Source organism: Lissotriton vulgaris, chromosome 9, assembly GCF_964263255.1.
Source record: "Lissotriton vulgaris chromosome 9, aLisVul1.2, whole genome shotgun sequence".
Taxonomy (NCBI): Eukaryota; Metazoa; Chordata; class Amphibia; order Caudata; family Salamandridae; genus Lissotriton; species Lissotriton vulgaris.
Window position 1 is genome coordinate 1040869360 of NC_141697.1, and position 12528 is coordinate 1040881887.

General features: G+C 48.3%; 1 protein-coding gene across 2 annotated transcripts in view; it reads right to left on the minus strand.

The window, feature by feature from the left end:
• Nucleotides 1-12528, minus strand: part of ATG7 (autophagy related 7) — a 1270091-nt gene that overhangs the window by 1145576 nt on the left and 111987 nt on the right. The gene's annotated exons all lie outside the window — the stretch shown is intronic.

A 12528-nucleotide genomic window follows, 5' to 3' on the forward strand; every position in this document is an offset into this window, starting at 1 on the left:
TGGACATAGTACGTCAGTCATGTATATGGAAACAGCATGGTAAGACTTGCTTTCTGGTCTGGTGGAGAGAAAAGGAGGGCAGTGACACGACCATTGGAAAAAAATAGGTCCGGTTAGTAACACGTGAGGACTGAGCCATAGTGGGTATGGTTTGTATAGTAAGGTCTGAGGAGAGAGATATGGTACACGTTGTGGCTACAGAATATTAGTTCCCCGATCTCTAAATGTTATTAGTAGCGCACAGTATAATGAGGTCTGGTGTCTATGAGACATGTTTAATTTGTACTTTATGTTGTGTGTGTGTGTGTAATATAAGTCAAATTCAGGTCTGTTCTCTGGATGGGATTAGTGACAGGGAAGTTGAGTATGGCTGGAATGCAGGGAGAGGCCCTTTCAGAGAATATGTTGTACATCTCTGAGGAAAGCTATAGGTAGTGTCAATCTATAGGTAGTGTCAATCTATTGACGAGGGGAGGTCATGCAAACCCTGCAGCTAACTTTCAATCCAATACGGTCAGGGTGCGAAATGGTGATGCACGTTAAAAGTAGTAGCAGTCAAACATGGAAACAGAAGTTGAGTTTCTATCTAAAGAGGTCAAGGTTCATGTTGGTTACTACCTTTGAACGGCTGTCTAAAGTGAATCACCTCTTAGTACTGTGTAGCTCACAATCCTCTGTACTAGTGGGTAAATAAAGGGAGTGCAAGAAGGATAAAGTTAACATTTAGGGTCAATGGCACCTAATAGATACATAATCACATGCACTTATGTGAAACAATAACTTCTCAGAGTTCTGTGGACTTGTATTCCTATCTTAATCCCAGCAAGGTTGGTCCCTAATCTGATGCGATTATTGGCAAATCCATAGTATAATAGGGTATGCTACTGTGCAATGTATGTGTTGGTAGTATACAGTAATGGTCTCTCACGTAGGTCAGTGTAGACTGCTGTAAGAAATAGTCAGTATTAGCTGAGAGGGACAAGACCCCACCTAAACTAATAATCACAGTCATTGTCAGGGTGAAACACAAAATTCACTAAATACACCTGTGCTTAACTCTCTGGTACTTTGGCACAAATGCTGTCAGGCTTAATTTATAAACAAAGGGTGAAGTATGTATGCAGCACTAAAACAGTAATAAAGTTAAAAACCAACACATAAAAAATCCCAAATCAATTTATAACCATCAAGTAAATTTTAATAAGTAAAATGGCACCAAACCGAAACACATCCACCAAGTAGAACAAGAGATATGAACTTTTAAAGTTTGAATTAAAAATAGCACCAAAAAGCACAAAGCGTCAAACTTGATTATCTGGTCCCCCTTTTGACTGGGTCAAAATCAAAAGTTAAAACCAACCATGATAAATCGCTGGTCTGATACAAGGACCAGGTTCTCCCTGGTGGAAAGTTATCCTTCTTGCTACATTTTTATGATGAAAAAGTGTTCGTCGACGACGCGTTGGCTGAGCAAACTGCAAGTTGGATCTGAGGTGGAACAGCACAACAGTGGGCTGCTGAGGAGAGTGGTCTTGGTGCATTCGTCCATGAAGGCAGGAAAGTTCCAAGTTGGTGAAGTCTGTGCCCAGGAAGGGCTCCTCCGTGTCGGATCTGATGAAGCCCTTTACATTGAGACTTAGAAACTGTTCTGAAAATCAAATCTCCTCCAGCAGGACATACCAGCAAGCTGAGGCCGATCTGCAATTTGATGTTGATGGTTTGGTCTTAAACGTCAATCCTAGTCTTTGTAGGTTCTCCAAGCAGAAAGTTAACAAAAAGTATCTAAGTAGCAGCTTTTGCAGTGTGACCGGGAGGAGTACACTCTAGCACCAGTCAAAACCTGGTGAGGCACCACTTGGCGGTTAGAACTTACTCCAAGAGAGGCGAGCAGCAGGTTCCAGGGCATGCGCAGTAGGTGCTGGTCAGCTGGGCTATTGCTGGGAAAGGGGCTAAGGATGCTAGTTGTACTCTTGTAACTCAACAGGAGGTCAGTCGGACTCTTGGAATCACCTCTGGGGTCCTAGGTTCAAGGCAAGCATCTCCAGTCTTCCTTCAGGTTCTTCAGACAGCAGGGCAGTCCTTCTTCTGATTCTCCACAGGTGCAGGAGTGCTCTGAGGAGAGGTATGTGGGGTCCATTAATCCATCCCAGAGCCAGCATGTGGGTGGAGAGCAAGCCTTTGTCCATCCCCTAAACTAGTTATAGTCAGTTCCTCTACCCCCACTGGACTTGGTGCCAGCCTGACTAAAGAGATAAAAGGGAAGGCAGGCCTAGTTGGGAGCTTCATCTGCCAGTGACAAGGTAGGCATCCTTTGAAGCTTAGGAAGGGTATGGTCACAGTCCCTGGTTACTTGTAGTACTATATACTAGGGAATTAGAAGTAAATTAAATGTGCCAATTAGGTATATGGCAATGCTACCATATTTAAAAGGGAAAGCACAAACACTTTACCACTGGTTAGCAAGAGTAAAATGTGCAGAGTCCAATGGCCAACAAAAACCGGTTCAGAAAAAGAAGGCAAGAATGTGTGGCGACATCTTCCTTAAAGTAGGTTACTCTGAGTTTATCCAAGAATTAAGTTTTTCGCAGCCAACATGTTTCCAACACTTCTTTTTCAAGGCATCAAAATATGAGGATTATCACGAAATATCTAATGTAGAATGTGTAGCGCCATTCTCCACATCACACTATCGATATCTTCTCCCCCACTTTTCAGTATCAGGAGTTTTCCTTTCAAAAGGTAGAAAACGGCTAGCAGCAAAGTGTTCTATTACAAACCTGACACCAAACATTGGAGGGGGATATGTGTTGGTTGTGTTGGAGTTTGAAGAATTTCGGTAAAATGAAATAAAATAAACCTTAATTAAGTAACTTAAGTAAAGTGTCCATGACTTATAAATACTGATATTCTTGGATAAACTCAGAGTAACCTCCTATAAGGGAGATGTGACTAGATACCGCAACAATGGGATATGGTGCTGGGGGTTTAAGACACCGGGCTCTTTGTCTTCTTACCCCAGTTTCTAGTAACATTAAAAATGAAGTGTGACCCTGGTAAAAATTTCCAACAGTTGACTAATATATTTTAGTTGAGTTTGGTGATGCCAAAATTGATGGCACCATTCAATCACATTTAGCTCTGTCATCTGAACAGTATATTGCCTGTAAAGATTCATCCTGAAGTCACAATGGGTGGAGTCTATGTATGTGTATTTATAGTGGTGGTAGTTCAATTCCAATAGTGGTATTCATTTCCAAAATCTGGTGAGTAAAAAGCAACATATCAATGGGTCACACACTTTCTTTATGGTGTCACTTGTAAGCCTACCGTTATAAAATTCAGAAATCAAAGTTTATTAAAAGATAGTCTGAGCAGGGGAATGCATTTACAAATTACCCTACTGGTCACGCTATTTAATATATTTGCCTGTTCAGTAGATGTGAGTGGTTTGATACAACATGGTAGTGGTTACGAACACCAAGTTTGAGGGCGGGGAGACTAGAGTAAAAGTTTGGGAAGAAAACCCCTGCAAGTTTAGTCACATTGCATTCAAAATGGGAAATTGCAGAGTGGAATAGATATGTGTTTTGTGGACTTTAAGTATTTAGAAAAATTGTTCAGTTGTATATGGCTCTGTTAGATATCTTGGGTTTCCTCCGTTATTAACAATCAATACTGCATTTCTTCTCTTTTTTACACTCAGATGATTCATGTGGATTCTTAGAATTCGCAGGATAAGTTTACAGTCACCTCCTTTACTACTTTCTTGAATTTGTTCGATACCAATTGACTTGAATGAATTTTTTTTGTGTTCATGGTTTCTCTGAAAATGCTCAACCAGTGGATGTTTCTATAATGCTCCTGTATATGTGTTGTGAGCTGTCTGATCGTACTGCCCACATATGAATTTTTGCAGGTACATCAGATTATGTATGCTATGTACGTGCTGTTGCAGTTGATCCAATTTGTGATTTTTAGTTTTTAGCCGTTGGTAAAGGTGAGTTCCTTTACTTTATTTTGTCCCAGTTTGCATATAGAACAACAATAGCACATATTGAGGCCTTTTGGTTTATCCAAAAAGATTTGTTTGTTTTCTTTGTTTTTTAACGAAAGATCTACATAGTCTTCGTTTCAGGTTGGAGGTTAGTCGGAAGATTATTTCAGGATATTGATGAATTCCATTTTGCATAACTGGGCTACTATGAACTAGTGATTAGTGTTTTTGTAAAGATCTTCCTAACCATTTAATCTGCGTTATTGAGGGTTGTAAGGCACCTGATTGGGTACTAGATAGAAAAGGTGTTATGATATTTAGTTTCTTGGAGTATTGTGGTTCGGTCTGTAGGAAGGTTGAAATCTCTGGCATAGATATCCCCACTTCGTGCCTGGCATCAGTGTGTTTTGTCTGTAGTTCACTGGGATCCTGCTAACCAGGACCCCAGTGGCAATGTTCTCTCATCCAAATTCTACGGTAAGTACTTTGTACACCCCACAATTGGCATACTGGGGTACCGTTGTAAGTCTCTAGTATATGGTACTGAAATACTCAGGGCATTGGTACACAAGGGGTCTCCCATGGGCTGCATCATGTATTATGCCACTCATGGGAGCCCATGGTCACTGTACTTTTACGCTGTAATTCGCCCCTAAGGCAGGTCCTTTAGTATAAGGTAAGGGTGCATGGTTCTAAGTGTATGGGTACCCCTGCACAAGCGGAGGTACCCCTACAAACTCTGGGCTTTGTGTGGGACAGCCATTAAAGGTATTTAGTGGTCACTGGCAAGTCGAGATGTCCAACTACATAATGCCTGCCTTGAACCTGGTCATGGATTGGTATCCAACATGTTGGAATCATGCAACTACACCAATTCCAGTGCTAGATGAATGATGCCATGGACTGGGGTGCTCCTTAGAGGATCCCCTAATACCTACCTGTGCAGCCTTACAGGGTCTGCCTGGCGGCCAGGGCAACTGCTGATCCTAGACAGTGTTCTTCCCCCCTGCTAATGAGCTTAACTCAGGGCAGGGGAAGATGAACAAAGTATTTGCTGAGAAGGAGAGGTGTGACCACTTCTCCTTTAGAATTAGGTTGGGTGAGGGCATTTCCGAGCACCACCAGACTGCATTGAAGGATACATTTGGTACCCAACTTGCATGAAGCATGTTTGCCCAGTTCAGGAGCCCTTGGCTCCCACTCTGATGCAAAACTACACAAAGGACAGGGGAATGTCCAACTCCCCTGTCCAGGTCCTCCCTAGGGGGTGCCCAAAGCTCCTCCAGTTGGCCCCTTGATTCTGCCATGTTGACTCTTGGCCCTTGGGATCATCTGTCTGGCTAGGCCAGCTAAGTAGGGCCTCTGATGCCCTCTGATAGGTGGGTCACCTCAGAGGAGGTCCTTTCTCTTTTTAGTGTAACTTAAGGGCTCCCCTGAGGGTGGGTCCCTAGATTCGTCCCAACAACCACTTCAAGATCAAACTGCCTTTAGTCTGAAGACTGTCCAAAGACTCTTCTGCTGCTGGACACTGGAGCTCTGTTGTTCTTCATGCCTGGACCAAAGACAAGACTGCTTCCATTGGGAACATTCCAGCTGCACCTTTGTCCCTGTGCTTCTTCAAGGGGTGCAACTCTGCGGGCTTGGACAGGGAGGCCAAGATGGCAGTTGAGTTTTGCTAAGGCTCCCATCACCCGACACCCATCTACCCGCATCATGTCTGACAGCACCTGATACGGCACAGCTGGGTAGACTCCGGGCATAGGGGTTCTCCACCCGATGCCCTGGGGATGCTGGTGCAGTGATTGTGAGCACGTAGCGGAGATCACCTCGCGGCGACCTGGGCTCAAGATGGCGGCCACTGTGGAAGGATCGAGGCCTTACCATCAGTGAGTCGGGATCAGGCTAAGGGAGTACACCCCCTGGACACTGTGCTTCACAGCCTGCTGGAGACATTGGCCCTGTTGCCATACAGGTCCGGGGGTGGGGGAGGGGGGTGAGTGGAGCGGTGAGAGGGGCATCTACATGTGCCCAATTTGCCTGCGGAATTGTGGGATCAAAGACCTGTGGGCAAACCCCTCTGGGGTCCTCCCTGCTGTGACTAGTATCAGTAGTATGACGGTGCCCCTTTGCAGCACCCAGGACCCAGGGTGTGGGCCCACCCACTTTGACTTGTGGGGCTGTAATGGTGGGCCTATCGTGGCTTAGCTCCGATGGTGGCCCCCTTGGCAGGAGAGCTACAGAGGAGACACGGCTACAACGGAGCCACACCAGTTAATTGGTACCAAGTAGAGAATAACGCCCTGCCAGTCTTGACCTGGAGGCTGCGGCGGGGAGTCTGAGCCAGTGGGCTGCCTAAATGCCTGGATGCTACGGGGAGACACCTGGGGCCGCAGTGAGGCCCGGTGTGGGGCCCCGGTGATGCCCTTGGGAGCCGTAGGGAGCGAGGAAGCCTACCCGATCCGGGACCACAGTGGCGATTCCATTTAGGCCTGCATTCACCTCGCCCCCCGGATGTGGTGATTTCGCGGGTGCCTGGGGTTACAGGCCGTGTGAGTCGGACCAATGCTGTGCGGCCCCTGATTGTCCCGAGGAGTGGACTTTAATGCTGGGATAGGGGCGCCCTTATTGCTTAGTGCTGAAAGGCAGTGTGGTGCGCCGACAGATGAGGGTCTGCCTCTGCATATGGTGTGCAGCTCATCCCATTACACAATGGTGCTTGTGCCTCACAGACTCACATGCCTTAGCTCTGTCCTTCTGCCCCTAGAGGATCCACTTGGCTGGTGGGCCCCATGTAGGGGGGTCCCCCCGTTGGCTGTGCCGGAGGCCCCGGGTTGGGACCGGACCCTTTTCCTCTGAATGGACTGTTGGGCTCCTGGCCCGGGAGGATGGGTCATGGGAAGATTTCTCCGCTGACCCCGGTCTTGGCCAAGAGGAACCAATATACAGTCCCACTGATGGATCCCCTGGGGTGGCAAATGGCACGACGGCCCGGGCTGCCACACGGGCACAGCAGGGGGCATCGGACATGGAGGTGATTCTTAAGGCCATACAAGAGTCCAGGGACGCGATAGTATCCAAGGTTGACGGCCTTCGCATGGATCTCGCCCTGCTACACCAGGATCTATGCAATGTGGTGGACGACTGAGGTTGACACACGAGTGTCCAACGCAGAGGATGAGATCACCTCCCTTGAGAGCCAAATGTCTAAAATTGTCCGCCTCAGTGTCAATGCTGCATCTTCTTAATTCTAAGGATCGGGATGCGATTTTGAAGGAGGCCCACTCCCAGCCAGATTTGCAGTTCTCCAACTCTAAACTGCTTATTTTCCCCGACTGCACCAAGGTGGTGCAGCAATCAACACTAATTTGCTGTGCTGAAACAAAAGCTCCATGCACTCAATCTGCGGTACATGCTTCTCATCCTGGCCTGCCTCAAAGTTATTTTTCAATCCAGTACTCTCTTCTTTGACACTCTGGATCCGGCCTGGGAATGGGCAACGGAACGGCAGCTGTTGTAGTGGCCATCCCATGAACGGATCTGCTCCAATGACCCACAGGGGTGCTCTCAGATGCAGCCCGCTGGTGGTGGAGGGGGAGCAGCTCCCGCTTTCGGATGTCCCATGTTGAGCCGGGGACCTTGGCTCGGCTCCGGGAGAATATCTTGCCTCCACCCTCATCAACAGTGAATGAAGACCTGTCCAATACTCCTATGATTTTCCACTCTGTTGGGCAGACCTGGGAACTTCTCAGGTTTCTACATCGCCCCGACTCCTCCGCCATTACAGTACTTCACCCCAGCTCTCTCTGGTTATAAGATGGTGACTGCGGTGGCCGGTTACGCCTCTCCCTTACTGGACTGGCAGTATATGGGGTCCATCAGTGGCCCTCAGCGCTCATTCTGTTGTGTACCCTCTAAGAATTGTACTTATCAATGTTGTTGCGTGTTGTCAACACTATATCCTTCTACATGGCCACCTAATCGCCACAGACGTTAGCCCCCCTCCCACCCCGAGTTAGCTTAATGTGGGTAGTTGTTTTGGGCAACAGATGCTTCCTGGGGCGAAGGGGGGGGGCAGGGTTTCAACTGGGACCTTTGGCCTGGTTCAATGTTTTCAATGTGTTTTTTCTTTTGCAGGTTAACGTCAGGCAAAACCACTACTATTTTCAAACCTGTATGGCTTCACACTGCATGCCCCCGGGTTGGCCCATTAGCTCTTGCTCTCTGGCAGGAACTGTAGGAAGCTGGCTCTGTATATACTATACCAAAGTAAGGTATAGTGTGCACAGAGTCCAGGGGATTCCCAGAGGTATAGCAGAGACTAAATTAGATAATCACTATTAGCGCTCTTGGTGGTAGTGTGGTCGAGCAGTTAGGCTTATCAGGAGGGTGTGTTAAGTATTTATTGCATTCACTCAATCAAGGACTGATTACACACACTCAGAGACAGAGTCTAGACCAATTAGGTATGTATAAAAAAGGAATACTTATGTTTTATTTCTAGAGTCATGCACAACGTGGCACAGGTAGGTAAGATAAACTTTCAAATGCAAAACTTTACAAGGAAATGCAATGGTGAATTGAATTGGCTTCGTTACAGGTTTGCATTGGCTCTTAAAACAGTTTAGAATTGATAGAAATTAGATTTGATTAGTTTTGGATTACTTTTCAGTTAGAGTATTTGAGGAGATATGCTGAGATATCACACACTGGAGCTCGCAACTTACAGGTAAGTACGACAATTCTTAGGTTAAAGTACAGTTAGTTTTCTTTCATACAAAAACAGTTCAAAACGTAGAACATTCTTCGGAACAAAATCACAACATTGGTTCCTATTGGAAAAAGAAGGTTAATGGTTTACAGGTAAGTAAATTGCCTGCAAGTCGGGCTTTTGGGGTTGGGTCCAAGGTTCCCAAAGGTCCAGTTAAGCACTCAAATTGCACCACCAGCGGCACTTGGGCGGCCGGGTGCAGAGTGCAGGGGCCCAATGTTAGCCAAGGGGTGTAAGGGGGACTTCGGTCCAGGACTGCTTACGAGCAGGCCATTCGGCTGTGGGAGCAAAGCGCCTGGGGGTTAGGATCAGTGCTGAACCACCAGCGGTATGGAGGTGGCCGGGTGCAGAGTGCCAAGGACAAGTCGGGAGCCCTGTGGATTTCAATGGAGATCGGTTTGGAAAAGATGCTGCAAGCTCAGTCAGGGAGCTTTCCAGAAGGGGACCACTGGCTGGAGAGGTAAGTTGGGGTCTTGGGAGATGCCTGCACACCGTTGGCTGGGTCACCAAAGGCCATGGGGAGTTGGGTGCTGGGGTGTCTATTGGCAGCGAACCTTCTTACCAGCTCCGGTCGCGGTCAGGGGGACCCTTCAGGTTGAGGCTGCAGGTGTCAGCTTGTAGCTCGAGGTAGGTCGGGGCTCACCAGACCCCAGGTCGGGATCACTGGGGAGCCCTCCTCTTGGTGTTGGGCAACTCAACTCGGTGCAGAACCACGGAGCCACCTAGCTCCAGGTTCTGCATTTGAAGTCTTTCTTGAGAAAATCCGGTGCTAACAGGAGACAGAGTCTTTAAGGTGAGTGCAGGGCAGGTCCTCCAGGTGCTGGGAGGTTGCTGGCTGCTGGACACGAGGCTGTTTCCACTGTAGGCAGTTCAGAGTGGGGACAGGCCGGTAGGGCTGGGACGAAAGCAGTTGGTGTCCTCTTCTTCCTGGGTCAGCACAGCTCCTTGGTCTTTCTTCTTTCTTCCTCGAATCTGACGAGGCAAGGATCAGAGTCTAAATTTAGGGACATTAAAGGGGTGTGCAGGTCAGGACCAATAGGTCCCTTCCTTGGGGGGGTACACCCCCTATTATGCTACCCTCCAGTGGGGGGGGGGGGGCGGCAAGAGCCTCTCTTTAATTGGCTGGGTCCCCTCATCTTCAAGATGGAGGGGACAGAGATGTGTGCTTCACCTCGCCTTCCCCACTTGAGGGGTGGGGTTGGCAAAGGTATGGTCACCTCTCCTCCTAGCATGGTTTCCCCGCTGATTCTCCCACCCAAAGTGGGGTTCAGACCCAGTGGGAGCCAGTTGCTGTGGGCAGCAAAAGGCAGGGACAGCTTACAAAGGCGGAAGACCTTGGAAGCTTCCCCTTTGCGGACTCAGCCCATCTTGGGTGAGGAGGCATGACACCTCTTCCCAGGATGGGCTTTGTTTCTGGACCCAGAGAGCAGAGGCTCTCTACTCAGGGATCCAGAAACCTGTCTGGTGGTGGTAAATGGCGGGCAGCCATTTAGGAACAACATCAGGGCTGGTCGTTTTTCAGGGGGCATCTCTAAGATGCCCTCGGAGTGCATTTTACATTAAATACCACACTAGCAACAGTGTGGATTTAATGTGCTGAGAAGTTTGCTACCAAACTTCCCAGGTTTCACTAAAGCCATTATGGGATTGAGGAGTTCGCAATGACCAACATAATCTTTATGACTTTACTGCTCTTACAATGTTTAAGCATAGACTTAGACTCTTTAGGGGTACAGTGATCATGCAACTGTACCTTCACCTGGGGGCTTGTGCACCCTGCTAGAGGGGTGACTTACCTAGGGCTCAAGCCAGACTCCAGGAAGTTGGTTGCACGCATGGCACAAAGGGATGTGTGCCATTTCAAATCTTCACTATTCTCAGCACCAAAACCGCTACCGCCCATACCGAGCGCCTCAGCCCGGGAACTAGATCAAGACCTACAACTTGAGGAGGTGCATTGCGCAGTGACAGTGCTGCAATCCGGGGAAACACGACTGGCCCGACAGGTATCCCACTGAATATTATAAGCGCTTCTGGGACATTCTATGCCTCATCTTTTGAATCTCTATACAGCTGTAGTGCACGAGGGACCTTTCCACCCTATTTAGACTGTGCCACTATTGTAGTCCTACCCCAGGAGGGTCTTCCTCTAGAACAATGTTCGACCAACCGTCCAATCTCCCTTATTACCACCAATATTAAGATGTTTGCGAAAGTCCCAATGACGCGGCTGGCACAGGCCTTACCACACCTGATTCATCCAGATCAATGCGGATTCATGCTGGGTCGCATCGCGCGTCACTGTGTCAGGATGGCCCATGCTGTGTTTTCTCAGTCGCAAGATCTCGAGGGCTCACTGGCTCCCCTGTTAATTGACTTTACTAAGGCCTTTCACACTGTATCCTGGGATTTTTTCAGGACGTGCTGGATTGGGGGGAGGTGTTCCGTCGCATGGTGCGTCTTCTCTACAACACTCCAACCGCTTGGGTCCGGGTAAACGGGGTCCTTTCTTCCCAATTCCCCATTGAACACGGCACACGCCAAGGATGTCCGCCTTCCCCACTGATATTCGCCCTGGTGATAGCACCCCTGGCACAACTTATCCACTGCGATGCGCAGATCAACATTCCACATGCTTGAGCACGACCTGGGCCACTGGGTGGCTCTGCCACTGAATCCAATCGGGAGTACCCTCCTCTTTAGGATGGCGTATCTACCGCGCTACTTATATATCCTAGGTAACTACCCCTAGCAAATGGTTTCACTCCCTAAATGCCAAGATCGCCCACTTTGTGTGGGCGAGTGGTAGGTATTGGGTGGCCTTCCAGACAGTCAGCAACTCACCCTTTGATGGTGGACTAAGTTTATGGACATATATCTTTATTACTTTGCAGCCCTCTTGGTACGATAAATGAATGGTTCACTGGTGGGTGGGATGACCTGGCATATCGCATGGAGATTCATTCGCTGAGCTTGGATAGTCTGCTCGATCTCCTGTATGGGACGTGTCTGCCCGCTAGACAGCCCTTTTCTACGAGTGTCCCTTAACAGCTGGAAGGCTGCTCTTCGGCTCATCGGCTGGAACCGTCGACTCACTGAAATTACCACTTTGTGGTGAGGAACATGGCTGTGTTAGCTCTCAACTCTGGAGGGCTTCGCCCCTTGGGAAAATTGGGATCTCCTACCAGGTGATATCTATAGAGGGGTCCACCATGAGTCGTTTCAGGATCTGAAGTCCCAGTACTCCCTCTCTAACTACGCCACGCCCTGCAGGCTCATGTTCTCGCAGTTGCGTCACTACCCGAATACAGTTTGCTTGAGTTGAAGATTTTCTTTGGGCGTCTCGGTAAGGGGGCCATCTCAAATATCTACAGTGCGCAGGTCATAAGTGCCCCTAATGGCACTGAACATGCTAAACAGAGATGGGAGGCTTGGTTGGGAGAACTGGATGATGATGAATGGAGGGAGGCTTGTATTGTATTTCAGCACGTCTGGGTATGATTAAATTAAATTATCTATATGCAACATAACTCACCCCCAGCTGTTACAGCACTCATCTCCCAAAGACCCTGCTGCATGCCCGAGATGTGCGCTTCCGGCAGCAGATTTCTTCTATATGGCATGGGACTGTCCAGTGTTGAGGCCCTATTGGAAAGGAGTAGGTCGAGAGCTTTCTTATGTGCCGCTACATAGAACTCATCCCCGCTGTAATATTCTGTTGGGGTTGGTGGAGGACTTTAGAAGCCCCCGGGCGGAGCAGGCCTTT